Source organism: Leuresthes tenuis, unplaced genomic scaffold (genome assembly GCF_036924035.1).
Source record: "Leuresthes tenuis unplaced genomic scaffold, fLeuTen1.0.hap1 SCAF_1, whole genome shotgun sequence".
Classification (NCBI taxonomy): domain Eukaryota; kingdom Metazoa; phylum Chordata; class Actinopteri; order Atheriniformes; family Atherinopsidae; genus Leuresthes; species Leuresthes tenuis.
In genome coordinates, this window is record NW_027325355.1 from 7095796 (window position 1) to 7111575 (window position 15780).

Consider the following 15780-nt stretch of genomic DNA (forward strand, 5'->3'; position numbering starts at 1 on the left):
TGTGGTAGAGAGAAGAGAAAAAGCTTACAGCACCTGGTATTCCCAAGCGGTCTCCCATCCAAGTACTAACTAGGCCCAACCCTGCTTGGCTTCCGAGATCAGACGAGGTCGGGCATATTCAGGGTGGTGTGGCTGTAAGCAACAATGTCTGTCACAAATGTGCATTATATAGGTACTGGAATCATACGGTTACTCTATGTAACCAGATAATTGCCGAGAAAGGCTAACTTGTAGTGGGCACATCTTCTTCCCTGTCGTGATTATTATCTGCAGTTGAAACTGAGAATCTCAGATCACTTCGTGTCTGCCAAAAAGCAGCAGCAGCTGAAGATGACCAACTTCCTCATGTGTCACATGGTGATCAGACGTTGCAACAAAAGACATGTAGATGGTAGAGAGAAGAAAAAAAGCTTACAGCACCTGGTATTCCCAAGTAGTCTCCCATCCAAGTACTAACCAGGACCAACCCTGCTTGGCTTCCGAGATCAGACGAGGTCGGGCATATTCAGGGTGGTTTGGCCGTAAGCATCAATGTCTGTAACAAATGTGCATTATATAGGTACTGGAATCATACGGTTACACTATGTAACCAGATAATTGCCGAGAAAGGCTAACTTGCAGCTGGCAAATCTTCATCCTTGATGTGATTATTATCTGTAGTTGAAACTGAGAATCTCAGATCACTTCGTGTCTGCCAACAAAGCAGCAGCAGCTGAAGATGACCAACTTCCTCATGTGTCACAGGGTGATCAGACGTTGCAACAAAAGACATGTAGATGGTAGAGAGAAGAAAAAAAGCTTACAGCACCTGGTATTCCCAAGTAGTCTCCCATCCAAGTACTAACCAGGACCAACCCTGCTTGGCTTCCGAGATCAGACGAGGTAGGGCATGTTCAGGGTGGTGTGGCCGTAAGCAACAATGTCTGTGACAAATGTGCATTATATAGGTACTGGAATCATACGGTTACACTATGTAACCAGATAATTGCCAAGAAAGGCTGATATGTAGTGGGCACATCTTCATCCCTGATGTGATTATTACCTGCAGTTGAAACTGAGACTCTCAGATCACTTCGTGTCTGCCAACAAAGCAGCAGCAGCTGAAGATGACCAACTTCCTCATGTGTCACAGGGTGATCAGACGTTGCAACAAAAGACATGCAGGTGGTAGAGAGAAGAGAAAAAGCTTACAGCACCTGGTATTCCAAAGCAGTCTCCCATCCAAGTACTAACCAGGCCCAACCCTGCTTGGCTTCGGAGATCAGACGAGGTCGGGAATATTCAGGGTGGTGTGGCTGTAAGCAACAATATCTGTGAACAATGTGCATTATATAGGTACTGGAATCTTACGGTTACACTATGTAACCAGATAATTGCAGAGAAAGGCTGATATGTAGTGGGCACATCTTCATCCCTGATGTGATTATTATCTGCAGTTGAAACTGAGACTCTCAGATCACTTCGTGTCTGCCAACAAAGCAGCAGCAGCTGAAGATGACCAACTTCCTCATGTGTCACAGGGTGATCAGACGTTGCAACAAAAGACATGTAGATGGTAGAGAGAAGAAAAAACGCTTACAGCACCTTGTATTCCCAAGTAGTCTCCCATCCAAGTACTAACCAGGCCCAACCCTGCTTGGCTTCCGAGATCAGACGAGGTCGGGCATGTTCAGGGTGGTGTGGCCGTAAGCAACAATGTCTGTGACAAATGTGCATTATATAGATACTGGAATCATACGGTTACACTATGTAACCAGATAATTGCCGAGAAAGGCTGATATGTAGTGGGCACATGTTCATCCCTGATGTGATTATTACCTGCAGTTGAAACTGAGACTCTCAGATCACTTCGTGTCTGCCAACAAAGCAGCAGCAGCTGAAGATGACCAACTTCCTCATGTGTCACAGGGTGATCAGACGTTGCAACAAAAGACATGCAGGTGGTAGAGAGAAGAGAAAAAGCTTACAGCACCTGGTATTCCAAAGTAGTCTCCCATCCAAGTACTAACCAGGCCCAACCCTGCTTGGCTTCCGAGATCAGACGAGGTCGGGTATGTTCAGGGTGGTGTGGCCGTAAGCAACAATATCTGTGAACAATGTGCCTTATATAGGTACTGGAATCATACGATTACTCTATGTAACCAGATAATTGCCGAGAAAGGCTGATATGTAGTGGGCACATGTTCATCCCTGATGTGATTATTACCTGCAGTTGAAACTGAGACTCTCAGATCACTTCGTGTCTGCCAACAATCCAGCAGCTGCTGAAGATGACCAACTTCCTCATGTGTCACAGGGTGATCAGACGTTGCAACAAAAGACATGCATGTGGTAGAGAGAAGAGAAAAAGCTTATAGCACCTGGTATTCCCAAGCAGTCTCCCATCCAAGTACTAACCAGGTCCAACCCTGCTTGGCTTCCGAGATCAGACGAGGTCGGGCATGTTCAGGGTGGTGTGGCCGTAAGCAACAATGTCTGTGACAAATGTGCATTATATCGGTACTGGAATCATACAGTTCCTCTGTGTAACCAGATAATTGCCGAGAAAGGCTGATATGTAGTGGGCACATCTTCTTCCCTGACGTGATTATTACCTGCAGTTGAAACTTAGAATCTCAGATCACTTCGTGTCTGCCAACAAAGCAGCAGCAGCTGAAGATGACCAACTTCCTCATGTGTCACAGGGTGATCAGACGTTGCAACAAAAGACATGTAGGTGGTAGAGAGAAGAGAAAAAGCTTACAACAGCTGGTATTCCCAAGTAGTCTCCCATCCAAGTACTAACCAGGCCCAACCCTGCTTGGCTTCTGAGATCAGACGAGGTTGGGCATGTTCAGGGTGGTGTGGCCGTAAGCAACAATATCTGTGAACAATGTGCATTATATAGGTACTGGAATCATACGGTTCCTCTATGTAACCAGATAATTGCCGAGAAAGGCTGATATGTAGTGGGCATATCTTCATCCTTGATGTGATTACTACCTGTAGTTGAAACTGAGACTCTCAGATCACTTCGTGTCTGCCAACAAAGCAGCAGCAGCTGAAGATGACCAACTTCCTCATGTGTCACAGGGTGATCAGACGTTGCAACAAAAGACATGCATGTGGTAGAGAAAAGAGAAAAAGCTTACAGCACCTGGTATTCCCAAGCGGTCTCCCATCCAAGTACTAACCAGGCCCAACCCTGCTTGGCTTCCGAGATCAGACGAGGTCGGGTATTTTCAGGGTGGTGTGGCCGTAAGCAACAATGTCTTTGACAAATGTGCATTATATAGGTACTGGAATCATACGGTTACTCTATGTAACCAGATAATTGCCGAGAAAGGCTGATATGTAGTGGGCACATCTTCTTCCCTGTCGTGATTATTATCTGCAGTTGAAACTGAGAATCTCAGATCACTTCGTGTCTGCCAACAAAGCAGCAGCAGCTGAAGATGACCAACTTCCTCATGTGTCACAGGGTGATCAGACGTTGCAACAAAAGACATGCAGGTGGTAGAGAGAAGACTAAAAGCTTACAGCACCTGGTATTCCCAAGCTGTCTCCGATCCAAGTACTAACCAGGCCCAACCCTGCTTGGCTTCCGAGATCAGACGAGGTCGGGCATATTCAGAGTGGTGTGGCCGTAAGCAACAATATCTGTGAAGAATGTGCATTATATAGGTACTGGAATCATACGGTTCCTCTATGTAACCAGATAATTGCCGAGAAAGGCTAACTTGTAGTGGGCACATCTTCATCCCTGATGTGATTATTATCTGTAGTTGAAACTGAGACTCTCAGATCACTTCGTGTCTGCCAACAAAGCAGCAGCAGCTGAAAATGACCAACTTCCTCATGTGTCACAGGGTGATCAGACGTTGCAACAAAAGACATGCATGTGGTAGAGAGAAGAGAAAAAGCTTACAGCACCTGGTATTCCCAAGCGGTCTCCCATCCAAGTACTAACCAGGCCCAACCCTGCTTGGCTTCCGAGATCAGACGAGGTCGGGCATGTTCAGGGTGGTGTGGCCGTAAGCAACAATGTCTGTCACAAATGTGCATTATATAGGTACTGGAATCATACGGTTACACTATGTAACCAGATAATTGCCGAGAAAGGCTAACTTGTAGTGGCCACATCTTCTTCCCTGTCGTGATTATTCTCTCCAGCGGAAACTGAGACTCTCAGATCACTTCGTGTCTGCCAACAAAGCAGCAGCAGCTGAAGATGACCAACTTCCTAGTGTCACAGGGTGATCAGACGTTGCAACAAAAGACATGCAGGTGGGAGAGAGAAGAGAAAAAGCTTACAGCACCTGGTATTCCCAAGTAGTCTCCCATCCAAGTACTAACCAGGCCCAACCCTGCTTGGCTTCCGAGATCAGACGAGGTCGGGCATGTTCAGGGTGGTGTGGCCGTAAGCAACAATATCTGTGAACAATGTGCATTATATAGGTACTGGAATCATACGGTTCCTCTATGTAACCAGATAATTGCAGAGAAAGGCTGATGCGTATTGGGCACATCTTCATCCCTGATGTGATTATTATCTGTAGTTGAAACTGAGACTCTCAGATCACTTCGTGTCTGCCAACAATGCAGCAGCAGCTGAAGATGACCAACTTCCTCATGTGTCACAGGGTGATCAGACGTTGCAACAAAAGACATGCAGGTGGTAGAGAGAAGAGAAAAAGCTTACAGCACCTGGTACTCCCAAGCAGTCTCCCATCCAAGTACTAACCAGGCCCAAACCTGCTTGGCTTCCGAGATCAGAAGAGGTCGGGCATGCTCAGGGTAGTGCAGCCACAAGCAAAAATGGCTGTGACAAATGTGCATTATATAGGTACTGGAATCATACAGTTCCTCTATGTAACCAGATAATTGCCGAGAAAGGCTAACTTGTAGTGGGCACATCTTCATCCCTGATGTGATTATTATCTGTAGTTGAAACTGAGACTCTCAGATCACTTCGTGTCTGCCAACAATGCAGCAGCAGCTGAAGATGACCAACTTCCTCATGTGTCACAGGGTGATCAGACGTTGCAACAAAAGACATGCAGGTGGTAGAGAGAAGAGAAACAGCTTACAGCACCTGGTATTCCCAAGCAGTCTCCCATCCAAGTACTAACCAGGCCCAACCCTGCTTGGCTTCCGAGATCAGAGGAGGTCGGGTATGTTCAGGGTGGTGTGGCCGGAAGCAACAATGCTTGTGACAAATGTGCATTATATAGGTACTGGAATCATACGGTTACTCTATGTAACCAGATAATTGCCGAGAAAGGCTGATGCTTATTGGGCACATTTTCTTCCCTGTCGTGATTATTCTCTCCAGCGGAAACTGAGACTCTCAGATCACTTAGTGTCTGCCAACAAAGCAGCAGCAGCTGAAGATGACCAACTTCCTCATGTGTCACAGGGTGATCAGACGTTGCAACAAAAGACATGCATGTGGTAGAGAGAAGAGAAAAAGCTTACAGCACCTGGTATTCCCAAGCGGTCTCCCATCCAAGTACTAACCAGGCCCAACCTTGCTTGGCTTCCGAGATCAGACGAGGTCGGGCAAATTCAGGGTGGTGTGGCTGTAAGCAACAATGTCTGTCACAAATGTGCATTATATAGGTACTGGAATCATAGAGTTCCTCTATGTAACCAGATAATTGCCAAGAAAGGCTGATATGTAGTGGGCATATCTTCATCCTTGATGTGATTACTACCTGTAGTTGAAACTGAGACTCTCAGATCACTTTTGTCTGCCAACAAAGCAGCAGCAGCTGAAGATGACCAACTTCCTCATGTGTCACAGGGTGATCAGACGTTGCAACAAAAGACATGCAGGTGGTAGAGAGAAGAGAAAAAGCTTACAGCACCTGGTATTCCCAAGCGGTATCCCATCCAACTACTAACCAGGCCCAACCCTGCTTGGCTTCCTAGATCCGATGACGTCGGGCATGTTCAGGGTGGTGTGGCCGTAAGCATCAATATCTGTGACAAATGTGCATTATATCGGTACTGGAATCATACAGTTCCTCTATGTAACCAGATGATTGCCGAGAAAGGCTAACTTGTAGTGGGCACATCTTCTTCCCTGTCGTGATTATTATCTGCAGTTGAAACTGAGAATCTCAGATCACTTCGTGTCTGCCAACAAAGCAGCAGCAGCTGAAGATGACCAACTTCCTCATGTGTCACAGGGTGATCAGACGTTGCAACAAAAGACATGCATGTGGTAGAGAGAAGAGAAAAAGCTTACAGCACCCGGTATTCCCAAGTAGTCTCCCACCCAAGTAATAACCAGGCCCAACCCTGCTTGGCTTCCGAGATCAGATGAGGTCGGGCATGTTCAGGGTGGTTTGGCCGTAAGCGACAATGTCTGTCACAAATGTGCATTATATAGGTACTGGAATCATACAGTTCCTCTATGTAACCAGATTATTGCCGAGAAAGGCTAACTTGTAGTGGGCACATCTTCATCCCTGAAGTGATTATTACCTGGAGTTGAAACTGAGACTCTCAGATCACTTCGTGTCTGCCAACAAAGCAGCAGCAGCTGAAGATGACCAACTTCCTCATGTGTCACAGGGTGATCAGACGTTGCAACAAAAGACATGCATGTGGTAGAGAGAAGAGAAAAAGCTTACAGCACCTGGTATTCCCAAGCGGTCTCCCATCCAAGTACTAACCAGGCCCAACCTTGCTTGGCTTCCGAGATCAGACGAGGTCGGGCAAATTCAGGGTGGTGTGGCTGTAAGCAACAATGTCTGTCACAAATGTGCATTATATAGGTACTGGAATCATACAGTTCCTCTATGTAACCAGATAATTGCCGAGAAAGAATGATATGTAGTGGGCACATCTTAATCCCTGATGTGATTATTACCTGCAGTTGAAACTGAGACTCTCAGATCACTTCGTGTCTGCCAACAAAGCAGCAGCAGCTGAAGATGACCAACTTCCTCATGTGTCACAGGGTGATCAGACGTTGCAACAAAAGACATGTAGGTGGTAGAGAGAAGAGAAAAAGCTTACAGCACCTGGTATTCCCAAGTAGTCTCCCACCCAAGTACTAACCAGGCCCAACCCTGCTTGGCTTCCGAGATCAGATGAGGTCGGGCATGTTCAGGGTGGTTTGGCCGTAAGCGACAATGTCTGTCACAAATGTGCATTATATAGGTACTGGAATCATAGAGTTCCTCTATGTAACCAGATAATTGCCAAGAAAGGCTGATATGTAGTGGGCATATCTTCATCCTTGATGTGATTACTACCTGTAGTTGAAACTGAGACTCTCAGATCACTTTTGTCTGCCAACAAAGCAGCAGCAGCTGAAGATGACCAACTTCCTCATGTGTCACAGGGTGATCAGACGTTGCAACAAAAGACATGCAGGTGGTAGAGAGAAGAGAAAAAGCTTACAGCACCTGGTATTCCCAAGCGGTATCCCATCCAACTACTAACCAGGCCCAACCCTGCTTGGCTTCCTAGATCCGATGACGTCGGGCATGTTCAGGGTGGTGTGGCCGTAAGCATCAATGTCTGTCACAAATGTGCATTATATAGGTACTGGAATCATACAGTTCCTCTATGTAACCAGATAATTGCAGAGAAAGGCTAACTTGTAGTGGGCACATCTTCTTCCCTGTCGTGATTATTATCTGCAGTTGAAACTGAGAATCTCAGATCACTTCGTGTCTGCCAACAAAGCAGCAGCAGCTGAAGATGACCAACTTCCTCATGTGTCACAGGGTGATCAGACGTTGCAACAAAAGACATGCATGTGGTAGAGAGAAGAGAAAAAGCTTACAGCACCTGGTATTCCCAAGCAGTCTCCCATCCAAGTACTAACCAGGCCCAACCTTGCTTGGCTTCCGAGATCAGACGATGTCAGGTATTTTCAGGGTGGTGTGGCCGTAAGCAACAATAGCTGTGAACAATGTGCATTATATAGGTACTGGAATCATACGGTTACACTATGTAACCAGATAATTGCAGAGAAAGGCTGATATGTAGTGGGCACATCTTCATCCCTGATGTGATTATTACCTGCAGTTGAAACTGAGACTCTCAGATTACTTCGTGTCTGCCAACAAAGCAGCAGCAGCTGAAGATGACCAACTTCCTCATGTGTCACAGGGTGATCAGACGTTGCAACAAAAGACATGCAGGTGGTAGAGAGAAGAGAAAAAGCTTACAGCACCTGGTATTCCCAAGCGGTCTCCCATCCAAGTACTAACCAGGCCCAACCCTGCTTGGCTTCCGAGATCAGACGAAGTCAGGCATGTTCAGGGTGGTGTGGCCGTAAGCAACAATGTCTGTGACAAATGTGCATTATATCGGTACTGGAATCATACAGTTCCTCTATGTAACCAGATGATTGCCGAGAAAGGCTAACTTGTAGTGGGCACATCTTCTTCCCTGTCGTGATTATTACCTGCAGTTGAAACTGAGACTCTCAGATCACTTCGTGTCTGCCGACAAAGCAGCAGCAGCTGAAGATGACCAACTTCCTCATGTGTCACAGGGTGATCAGACGTTGCAACAAAAGACATGCATGTGGTAGAGAGAAGAGAAAAAGCTTACAGCACCTGGTATTCCCAAGCGGTCTCCCATCCAAGTACTAACCAGGCCCAACCTTGCTTGGCTTCCGAGATCAGACGAGGTCGGGCAAATTCAGGGTGGTGTGGCTGTAAGAAACAATGTCTGTCACAAATGTGCATTATATAGGTACTGGAATCATACAGTTCCTCTATGTAACCAGATGATTGCAGAGAAAGGCTAACTTGTAGTGGGCACATCTTCATCCCTGAAGTGATTATTACCTGGAGTTGAAACTGAGACTCTCAGATCACTTCGTGTCTGCCAACAAAGCAGCAGCAGCTGAAGATGACCAACTTCCTCATGTGTCACAGGGTGATCAGACGTTGCAACAAAAGACATGCATGTGGTAGAGAGAAGAGAAAAAGCTTACAGCACCTGGTATTCCCAAGTAGTCTCCCACCCAAGTAATAACCAGGCCCAACCCTGCTTGGCTTCCGAGATCAGATGAGGTCGGGCATGTTCAGGGTGGTTTGGCCGTAAGCAACAATGTCTGTGACAAATGTGCATTATATAGGTACTGGAATCATACAGTTCCTCTATGTAACCAGATAATTGCAGAGAAAGGCTAACTTGTAGTGGGCACATCTTCATCCCTGAAGTGATTATTACCTGGAGTTGAAACTGAGACTCTCAGATCACTTCGTGTCTGCCAACAAAGCAGCAGCAGCTGAAGATGACCAACTTCCTCATCTGTCACAGGGTGATCAGACGTTGCAACAAAAGACATGCAGGTGGGAGAGAGAAGAGAAAAAGCTTACAGCACCTGGTATTCCCAAGTAGTCTCCCATCCAAGTACTAACCAGGCCCAACCCTGCTTGGCTTCCGAGATCAGACGAGGTCGGGCATGTTCAGGGTGGTGTGGCCGTAAGCAACAATGTCTGTGACAAATGTGCATTATATCGGTACTGGAATCATACAGTTCCTCTATGTAACCAGATGATTGCCGAGAAAGGCTAACTTGTAGTGGGCACATCTTCTTCCCTGTCGTGATTATTATCTGCAGTTGAAACTGAGAATCTCAGATCACTTCGTGTCTGCCAACAAAGCAGCAGCAGCTGAAGATGACCAACTTCCTCATGTGTCACAGGGTGATCAGACGTTGCAACAAAAGACATGCATGTGGTAGAGAGAAGAGAAAAAGCTTACAGCACCTGGTATTCCCAAGTAGTCTCCCACCCAAGTAATAACCAGGCCCAACCCTGCTTGGCTTCCGAGATCAGATGAGGTCGGGCATGTTCAGGGTGGTTTGGCCGTAAGCGACAATGTCTGTCACAAATGTGCATTATATAGGTACTGGAATCATACAGTTCCTCTATGTAACCAGATTATTGCCGAGAAAGGCTAACTTGTAGTGGGCACATCTTCATCCCTGAAGTGATTATTACCTGGAGTTGAAACTGAGACTCTCAGATCACTTCGTGTCTGCCAACAAAGCAGCAGCAGCTGAAGATGACCAACTTCCTCATGTGTCACAGGGTGATCAGACGTTGCAACAAAAGACATGCAGGTGGTAGAGAGAAGAGAAAAAGCTTACAGCACCTGGTATTCCCAAGCGGTCTCCCATCCAAGTACTAACCAGGCCCAACCTTGCTTGGCTTCCGAGATCAGACGAGGTCGGGCAAATTCAGGGTGGTGTGGCTGTAAGCAACAATGTCTGTCACAAATGTGCATTATATAGGTACTGGAATCATAGAGTTCCTCTATGTAACCAGATAATTGCCGAGAAAGGCTAACTTGTAGTGGGCACATCTTCTTCCCTGTCGTGATTATTATCTGCAGTTGAAACTGAGAATCTCAGATCACTTCGTGTCTGCCAACAAAGCAGCAGCAGCTGAAGATGACCAACTTCCTCATGTGTCACAGGGTGATCAGACGTTGCAACAAAAGACATGCATGTGGTAGAGAGAAGAGAAAAAGCTTACAGCACCTGGTATTCCCAAGCGGTCTCCCATCCAAGTACTAACCAGGCCCAACCTTGCTTGGCTTCCGAGATCAGACGAGGTCGGGCAAATTCAGGGTGGTGTGGCTGTAAGCAACAATGTCTGTCACAAATGTGCATTATATAGGTACTGGAATCATAGAGTTCCTCTATGTAACCAGATAATTGCCAAGAAAGGCTGATATGTAGTGGGCATATCTTCATCCTTGATGTGATTATTACCTGCAGTTGAAACTGAGACTCTCAGATCACTTCGTGTCTGCCAACAAAGCAGCAGCAGCTGAAGATGACCAACTTCCTCATGTGTCACAGGGTGATCAGACGTTGCAACAAAAGACATGCAGGTGGTAGAGAGAAGAGAAAAAGCTTACAGCACCTGGTATTCCCAAGCGGTCTCCCATCCAAGTACTAACCAGGCCAAACCCTGCTTGGCTTCCGAGATCAGACGAAGTCAGGCATGTTCAGGGTGGTGTGGCCGTAAGCAACAATGTCTGTGACAAATGTGCATTATATAGGTACTGGAATCATAGAGTTCCTCTATGTAACCAGATAATTGCCAAGAAAGGCTGATATGTAGTGGGCATATCTTCATCCTTGATGTGATTATTACCTGCAGTTGAAACTGAGACTCTCAGATCACTTCGTGTCTGCCGACAAAGCAGCAGCAGCTGAAGATGACCAACTTCCTCATGTGTCACAGGGTGATCAGACGTTGCAACAAAAGACATGCATGTGGTAGAGAGAAGAGAAAAAGCTTACAGCACCTGGTATTCCCAAGCGGTCTCCCATCCAAGTACTAACCAGGCCCAACCTTGCTTGGCTTCCGAGATCAGACGAGGTCGGGCAAATTCAGGGTGGTGTGGCTGTAAGCAACAATGTCTGTCACAAATGTGCATTATATAGGTACTGGAATCATACAGTTCCTCTATGTAACCAGATGATTGCAGAGAAAGGCTAACTTGTAGTGGGCACATCTTCATCCCTGAAGTGATTATTACCTGGAGTTGAAACTGAGACTCTCAGATCACTTCGTGTCTGCCAACAAAGCAGCAGCAGCTGAAGATGACCAACTTCCTCATGTGTCACAGGGTGATCAGACGTTGCAACAAAAGACATGCATGTGGTAGAGAGAAGAGAAAAAGCTTACAGCACCTGGTATTCCCAAGTAGTCTCCCACCCAAGTAATAACCAGGCCCAACCCTGCTTGGCTTCCGAGATCAGATGAGGTCGGGCATGTTCAGGGTGGTTTGGCCGTAAGCAACAATGTCTGTGACAAATGTGCATTATATAGGTACTGGAATCATACAGTTCCTCTATGTAACCAGATAATTGCAGAGAAAGGCTAACTTGTAGTGGGCACATCTTCATCCCTGAAGTGATTATTACCTGGAGTTGAAACTGAGACTCTCAGATCACTTCGTGTCTGCCAACAAAGCAGCAGCAGCTGAAGATGACCAACTTCCTCATCTGTCACAGGGTGATCAGACGTTGCAACAAAAGACATGCAGGTGGGAGAGAGAAGAGAAAAAGCTTACAGCACCTGGTATTCCCAAGTAGTCTCCCATCCAAGTACTAACCAGGCCCAACCCTGCTTGGCTTCCGAGATCAGACGAGGTCGGGCATGTTCAGGGTGGTGTGGCCGTAAGCAACAATGTCTGTGACAAATGTGCATTATATCGGTACTGGAATCATACAGTTCCTCTATGTAACCAGATGATTGCCGAGAAAGGCTAACTTGTAGTGGGCACATCTTCTTCCCTGTCGTGATTATTATCTGCAGTTGAAACTGAGAATCTCAGATCACTTCGTGTCTGCCAACAAAGCAGCAGCAGCTGAAGATGACCAACTTCCTCATGTGTCACAGGGTGATCAGACGTTGCAACAAAAGACATGCATGTGGTAGAGAGAAGAGAAAAAGCTTACAGCACCTGGTATTCCCAAGTAGTCTCCCACCCAAGTAATAACCAGGCCCAACCCTGCTTGGCTTCCGAGATCAGATGAGGTCGGGCATGTTCAGGGTGGTTTGGCCGTAAGCGACAATGTCTGTCACAAATGTGCATTATATAGGTACTGGAATCATACAGTTCCTCTATGTAACCAGATTATTGCCGAGAAAGGCTAACTTGTAGTGGGCACATCTTCATCCCTGAAGTGATTATTACCTGGAGTTGAAACTGAGACTCTCAGATCACTTCGTGTCTGCCAACAAAGCAGCAGCAGCTGAAGATGACCAACTTCCTCATCTGTCACAGGGTGATCAGACGTTGCAACAAAAGACATGCAGGTGGGAGAGAGAAGAGAAAAAGCTTACAGCACCTGGTATTCCCAAGTAGTCTCCCATCCAAGTACTAACCAGGCCCAACCCTGCTTGGCTTCCGAGATCAGACGAGGTCGGGCATGTTCAGGGTGGTGTGGCCGTAAGCAACAATGTCTGTGACAAATGTGCATTATATCGGTACTGGAATCATACAGTTCCTCTATGTAACCAGATGATTGCCGAGAAAGGCTAACTTGTAGTGGGCACATCTTCTTCCCTGTCGTGATTATTATCTGCAGTTGAAACTGAGAATCTCAGATCACTTCGTGTCTGCCAACAAAGCAGCAGCAGCTGAAGATGACCAACTTCCTCATGTGTCACAGGGTGATCAGACGTTGCAACAAAAGACATGCATGTGGTAGAGAGAAGAGAAAAAGCTTACAGCACCTGGTATTCCCAAGCGGTCTCCCATCCAAGTACTAACCAGGCCCAACCTTGCTTGGCTTCCGAGATCAGACGAGGTCGGGCAAATTCAGGGTGGTGTGGCTGTAAGCAACAATGTCTGTCACAAATGTGCATTATATAGGTACTGGAATCATAGAGTTCCTCTATGTAACCAGATAATTGCCAAGAAAGGCTGATATGTAGTGGGCATATCTTCATCCTTGATGTGATTACTACCTGTAGTTGAAACTGAGACTCTCAGATCACTTCGTGTCTGCCAACAAAGCAGCAGCAGCTGAAGATGACCAACTTCCTCATCTGTCACAGGGTGATCAGACGTTGCAACAAAAGACATGCAGGTGGGAGAGAGAAGAGAAAAAGCTTACAGCACCTGGTATTCCCAAGCGGTCTCCCATCCAAGTACTAACCAGGCCCAACCCTGCTTGGCTTCCGAGATCAGACGAGGTTGGGCATGTTCAGGGTGGTGTGGCCGTAAGCAACAATATCTGTGAACAATGTGCATTATATAGGTACTGGAATCATACGGTTCCTCTATGTAACCAGATAATTGCAGAGAAAGGCTGATATGTAGTGGGCACATCTTCTTCCCTGACGTGATTATTATCTGCAGTTGAAACTTAGAATCTCAGATCACTTCGTGTCTGCCAACAAAGCAGCAGCAGCTGAAGATGACCAACTTCCTCATGTGTCACAGGGTGATCAGACGTTGCAACAAAAGACATGCACGTGGTAGAGAGAAGAGAAAAAGCTTACAGCACCTGGTATTCCCAAGCGGTCTCCCATCCAAGTACTAACCAGGCCCAACCCTGCTTGGCTTCCGAGATCAGACGAGGTTGGGCATGTTCAGGGTGGTGTGGCCGTAAGCAACAATATCTGTGAACAATGTGCATTATATAGGTACTGGAATCATACAGTTCATCTATGTAATCAGATAATTGCCGAGAAAGGCTAACTTGTAGTGGGCACATCTTCTTCCCTGACGTGATTATTATCTGCAGTTGAAACTTAGAATCTCAGATCACTTCGTGTCTGCCAACAAAGCAGCAGCAGCTGAAGATGACCAACTTCCTCATGTGTCACAGGGTGATCAGACGTTGCAACAAAAGACATGCACGTGGTAGAGAGAAGAGAAAAAGCTTACAGCACGTGGTATTCCCAAGCGGTCTCCCATCCAAGTACTAACCAGGCCCAACCCTGCTTGGCTTCCGAGATCAGACGAGGTTGGGCATGTTCAGGGTGGTGTGGCCGTAAGCAACAATATCTGTGAACAATGTGCATTATATAGGTACTGGAATCATACGGTTCCTCTATGTAACCAGATAATTGCAGAGAAAGGCTGATATGTAGTGGGCACATCTTAATCCCTGATGTGAATATTACCTGCAGTTGAAACTGAGACTCTCCGATCACTTCGTGTCTGCCAACAATCCAGCAGAAGCTGAAGATGACCAACTTCCTCATGTGTCACAGGGTGATCAGACGTTGCAACAAAAGACATGCATGTGGTAGAGAGAAGAGAAAAAGCTTACAGCACCTGGTATTCCCAAGCGGTCTCCCATCCAAGTACTAACCAGGCCCAACCTTGCTTGGCTTCCGAGATCAGACGAGGTCGGGCAAATTCAGGGTGGTGTGGCTGTAAGCAACAATGTCTGTCACAAATGTGCATTATATAGGTACTGGAATCATACGGTTATTCTATGTAACCAGATAATTGCCGAGAAAGAATGATATGTAGTGGGCACATCTTAATCCCTGATGTGATTATTACCTGCAGTTGAAACTGAGACTCTCAGATCACTTCGTGTCTGCCAACAAAGCAGCAGCAGCTGAAGATGACCAACTTCCTCATGTGTCACAGGGTGATCAGACGTTGCAACAAAAGACATGTAGGTGGTAGAGAGAAGAGAAACAGCTTACAGCACCTGGTATTCCCAAGTAGTCTCCCACCCAAGTACTAACCAGGCCCAACCCTGCTTGGCTTCCGAGATCAGATGAGGTCGGGCATGTTCAGGGTGGTTTGGCCGTAAGCGACAATGTCTGTCACAAATGTGCATTATATAGGTACTGGAATCATAGAGTTCCTCTATGTAACCAGATTATTGCCGAGAAAGGCTAACTTGTAGTGGGCACATCTTCATCCCTGAAGTGATTATTACCTGGAGTTGAAACTGAGACTCTCAGATCACTTCGTGTCTGCCAACAAAGCAGCAGCAGCTGAAGATGACCAACTTCCTCATGTGTCACAGGGTGATCAGACGTTGCAACAAAAGACATGCAGGTGGTAGAGAGAAGAGAAAAAGCTTACAGCACCTGGTATTCCCAAGCGGTCTCCCATCCAAGTACTAACCAGGCCCAACCCTGCTTGGCTTCCGAGATCAGACGAGGTCGGGCATGTTCAGGGTGGTTTGGCCGTAAGCAACAATGTCTGTGACAAAATGTGCATTATATCGGTACTGGAATCATACAGTTCCTCTATGTAACCAGATGATTGCCGAGAAAGGCTAACTTGTAGTGGGCACATCTTCTTCCCTGTCGTGATTAT

At 46.5% G+C, this 15780-nt stretch overlaps 30 non-coding genes and 11 pseudogenes across 30 annotated transcripts; all 41 read right to left on the reverse strand.

The window, feature by feature from the left end:
- Positions 1-21: 21 nt before the first annotated feature.
- On the reverse strand, positions 22-140 carry LOC140290200 (5S ribosomal RNA). The gene has a single exon (XR_011912330.1). It is a non-coding gene; the product is annotated as a 5S ribosomal RNA (ribosomal RNA).
- A 268-nt stretch (positions 141-408) lies between these two features.
- Positions 409-527, reverse strand: LOC140297801 (5S ribosomal RNA). Its single transcript, XR_011913504.1, has one exon. It is a non-coding gene; the product is annotated as a 5S ribosomal RNA (ribosomal RNA).
- Positions 528-796: 269 nt separating this feature from the next.
- On the reverse strand, positions 797-915 carry LOC140309778 (5S ribosomal RNA; annotated as a pseudogene).
- A 269-nt stretch (positions 916-1184) lies between these two features.
- LOC140297152 (5S ribosomal RNA) lies at positions 1185-1303 on the reverse strand (annotated as a pseudogene).
- Positions 1304-1572: 269 nt separating this feature from the next.
- LOC140299867 (5S ribosomal RNA) lies at positions 1573-1691 on the reverse strand (annotated as a pseudogene).
- Positions 1692-1960: 269 nt separating this feature from the next.
- On the reverse strand, positions 1961-2079 carry LOC140289980 (5S ribosomal RNA). Its single transcript, XR_011912308.1, has one exon. It is a non-coding gene; the product is annotated as a 5S ribosomal RNA (ribosomal RNA).
- Positions 2080-2348: 269 nt separating this feature from the next.
- Positions 2349-2467, reverse strand: LOC140299367 (5S ribosomal RNA; annotated as a pseudogene).
- Positions 2468-2736: 269 nt separating this feature from the next.
- On the reverse strand, positions 2737-2855 carry LOC140292048 (5S ribosomal RNA; annotated as a pseudogene).
- A 269-nt stretch (positions 2856-3124) lies between these two features.
- Positions 3125-3243, reverse strand: LOC140284321 (5S ribosomal RNA). The gene has a single exon (XR_011910190.1). It is a non-coding gene; the product is annotated as a 5S ribosomal RNA (ribosomal RNA).
- A 269-nt stretch (positions 3244-3512) lies between these two features.
- Positions 3513-3631, reverse strand: LOC140298774 (5S ribosomal RNA). Its single transcript, XR_011914390.1, has one exon. It is a non-coding gene; the product is annotated as a 5S ribosomal RNA (ribosomal RNA).
- A 269-nt stretch (positions 3632-3900) lies between these two features.
- On the reverse strand, positions 3901-4019 carry LOC140297741 (5S ribosomal RNA). The gene has a single exon (XR_011913450.1). It is a non-coding gene; the product is annotated as a 5S ribosomal RNA (ribosomal RNA).
- Positions 4020-4286: 267 nt separating this feature from the next.
- Positions 4287-4405, reverse strand: LOC140307555 (5S ribosomal RNA). The gene has a single exon (XR_011915825.1). It is a non-coding gene; the product is annotated as a 5S ribosomal RNA (ribosomal RNA).
- Positions 4406-4674: 269 nt separating this feature from the next.
- Positions 4675-4793, reverse strand: LOC140294453 (5S ribosomal RNA; annotated as a pseudogene).
- A 269-nt stretch (positions 4794-5062) lies between these two features.
- On the reverse strand, positions 5063-5181 carry LOC140299051 (5S ribosomal RNA). Its single transcript, XR_011914636.1, has one exon. It is a non-coding gene; the product is annotated as a 5S ribosomal RNA (ribosomal RNA).
- A 269-nt stretch (positions 5182-5450) lies between these two features.
- On the reverse strand, positions 5451-5569 carry LOC140297347 (5S ribosomal RNA). Its single transcript, XR_011913090.1, has one exon. It is a non-coding gene; the product is annotated as a 5S ribosomal RNA (ribosomal RNA).
- Positions 5570-5837: 268 nt separating this feature from the next.
- Positions 5838-5956, reverse strand: LOC140290828 (5S ribosomal RNA; annotated as a pseudogene).
- A 269-nt stretch (positions 5957-6225) lies between these two features.
- LOC140298519 (5S ribosomal RNA) lies at positions 6226-6344 on the reverse strand. Its single transcript, XR_011914159.1, has one exon. It is a non-coding gene; the product is annotated as a 5S ribosomal RNA (ribosomal RNA).
- Positions 6345-6613: 269 nt separating this feature from the next.
- Positions 6614-6732, reverse strand: LOC140297348 (5S ribosomal RNA). The gene has a single exon (XR_011913091.1). It is a non-coding gene; the product is annotated as a 5S ribosomal RNA (ribosomal RNA).
- A 269-nt stretch (positions 6733-7001) lies between these two features.
- On the reverse strand, positions 7002-7120 carry LOC140302078 (5S ribosomal RNA). Its single transcript, XR_011914945.1, has one exon. It is a non-coding gene; the product is annotated as a 5S ribosomal RNA (ribosomal RNA).
- A 268-nt stretch (positions 7121-7388) lies between these two features.
- Positions 7389-7507, reverse strand: LOC140290829 (5S ribosomal RNA; annotated as a pseudogene).
- Positions 7508-7776: 269 nt separating this feature from the next.
- On the reverse strand, positions 7777-7895 carry LOC140305438 (5S ribosomal RNA; annotated as a pseudogene).
- A 269-nt stretch (positions 7896-8164) lies between these two features.
- Positions 8165-8283, reverse strand: LOC140296280 (5S ribosomal RNA). Its single transcript, XR_011912949.1, has one exon. It is a non-coding gene; the product is annotated as a 5S ribosomal RNA (ribosomal RNA).
- A 269-nt stretch (positions 8284-8552) lies between these two features.
- Positions 8553-8671, reverse strand: LOC140298666 (5S ribosomal RNA). Its single transcript, XR_011914291.1, has one exon. It is a non-coding gene; the product is annotated as a 5S ribosomal RNA (ribosomal RNA).
- Positions 8672-8940: 269 nt separating this feature from the next.
- LOC140298034 (5S ribosomal RNA) lies at positions 8941-9059 on the reverse strand. The gene has a single exon (XR_011913717.1). It is a non-coding gene; the product is annotated as a 5S ribosomal RNA (ribosomal RNA).
- Positions 9060-9328: 269 nt separating this feature from the next.
- LOC140307617 (5S ribosomal RNA) lies at positions 9329-9447 on the reverse strand. The gene has a single exon (XR_011915829.1). It is a non-coding gene; the product is annotated as a 5S ribosomal RNA (ribosomal RNA).
- Positions 9448-9716: 269 nt separating this feature from the next.
- On the reverse strand, positions 9717-9835 carry LOC140298036 (5S ribosomal RNA). The gene has a single exon (XR_011913719.1). It is a non-coding gene; the product is annotated as a 5S ribosomal RNA (ribosomal RNA).
- A 269-nt stretch (positions 9836-10104) lies between these two features.
- On the reverse strand, positions 10105-10223 carry LOC140297349 (5S ribosomal RNA). The gene has a single exon (XR_011913092.1). It is a non-coding gene; the product is annotated as a 5S ribosomal RNA (ribosomal RNA).
- Positions 10224-10492: 269 nt separating this feature from the next.
- LOC140297350 (5S ribosomal RNA) lies at positions 10493-10611 on the reverse strand. The gene has a single exon (XR_011913093.1). It is a non-coding gene; the product is annotated as a 5S ribosomal RNA (ribosomal RNA).
- Positions 10612-10880: 269 nt separating this feature from the next.
- Positions 10881-10999, reverse strand: LOC140300418 (5S ribosomal RNA; annotated as a pseudogene).
- A 269-nt stretch (positions 11000-11268) lies between these two features.
- Positions 11269-11387, reverse strand: LOC140297352 (5S ribosomal RNA). Its single transcript, XR_011913094.1, has one exon. It is a non-coding gene; the product is annotated as a 5S ribosomal RNA (ribosomal RNA).
- A 269-nt stretch (positions 11388-11656) lies between these two features.
- Positions 11657-11775, reverse strand: LOC140298038 (5S ribosomal RNA). Its single transcript, XR_011913720.1, has one exon. It is a non-coding gene; the product is annotated as a 5S ribosomal RNA (ribosomal RNA).
- A 269-nt stretch (positions 11776-12044) lies between these two features.
- On the reverse strand, positions 12045-12163 carry LOC140307684 (5S ribosomal RNA). The gene has a single exon (XR_011915832.1). It is a non-coding gene; the product is annotated as a 5S ribosomal RNA (ribosomal RNA).
- A 269-nt stretch (positions 12164-12432) lies between these two features.
- LOC140298039 (5S ribosomal RNA) lies at positions 12433-12551 on the reverse strand. The gene has a single exon (XR_011913721.1). It is a non-coding gene; the product is annotated as a 5S ribosomal RNA (ribosomal RNA).
- A 269-nt stretch (positions 12552-12820) lies between these two features.
- LOC140307754 (5S ribosomal RNA) lies at positions 12821-12939 on the reverse strand. The gene has a single exon (XR_011915833.1). It is a non-coding gene; the product is annotated as a 5S ribosomal RNA (ribosomal RNA).
- Positions 12940-13208: 269 nt separating this feature from the next.
- Positions 13209-13327, reverse strand: LOC140297353 (5S ribosomal RNA). The gene has a single exon (XR_011913095.1). It is a non-coding gene; the product is annotated as a 5S ribosomal RNA (ribosomal RNA).
- Positions 13328-13596: 269 nt separating this feature from the next.
- LOC140295630 (5S ribosomal RNA) lies at positions 13597-13715 on the reverse strand. The gene has a single exon (XR_011912887.1). It is a non-coding gene; the product is annotated as a 5S ribosomal RNA (ribosomal RNA).
- A 269-nt stretch (positions 13716-13984) lies between these two features.
- Positions 13985-14103, reverse strand: LOC140295642 (5S ribosomal RNA). Its single transcript, XR_011912888.1, has one exon. It is a non-coding gene; the product is annotated as a 5S ribosomal RNA (ribosomal RNA).
- Positions 14104-14372: 269 nt separating this feature from the next.
- Positions 14373-14491, reverse strand: LOC140300414 (5S ribosomal RNA; annotated as a pseudogene).
- Positions 14492-14760: 269 nt separating this feature from the next.
- On the reverse strand, positions 14761-14879 carry LOC140297354 (5S ribosomal RNA). The gene has a single exon (XR_011913096.1). It is a non-coding gene; the product is annotated as a 5S ribosomal RNA (ribosomal RNA).
- Positions 14880-15148: 269 nt separating this feature from the next.
- LOC140302138 (5S ribosomal RNA) lies at positions 15149-15267 on the reverse strand. The gene has a single exon (XR_011914947.1). It is a non-coding gene; the product is annotated as a 5S ribosomal RNA (ribosomal RNA).
- A 269-nt stretch (positions 15268-15536) lies between these two features.
- On the reverse strand, positions 15537-15655 carry LOC140299141 (5S ribosomal RNA). The gene has a single exon (XR_011914702.1). It is a non-coding gene; the product is annotated as a 5S ribosomal RNA (ribosomal RNA).
- Positions 15656-15780: the final 125 nt, after the last annotated feature.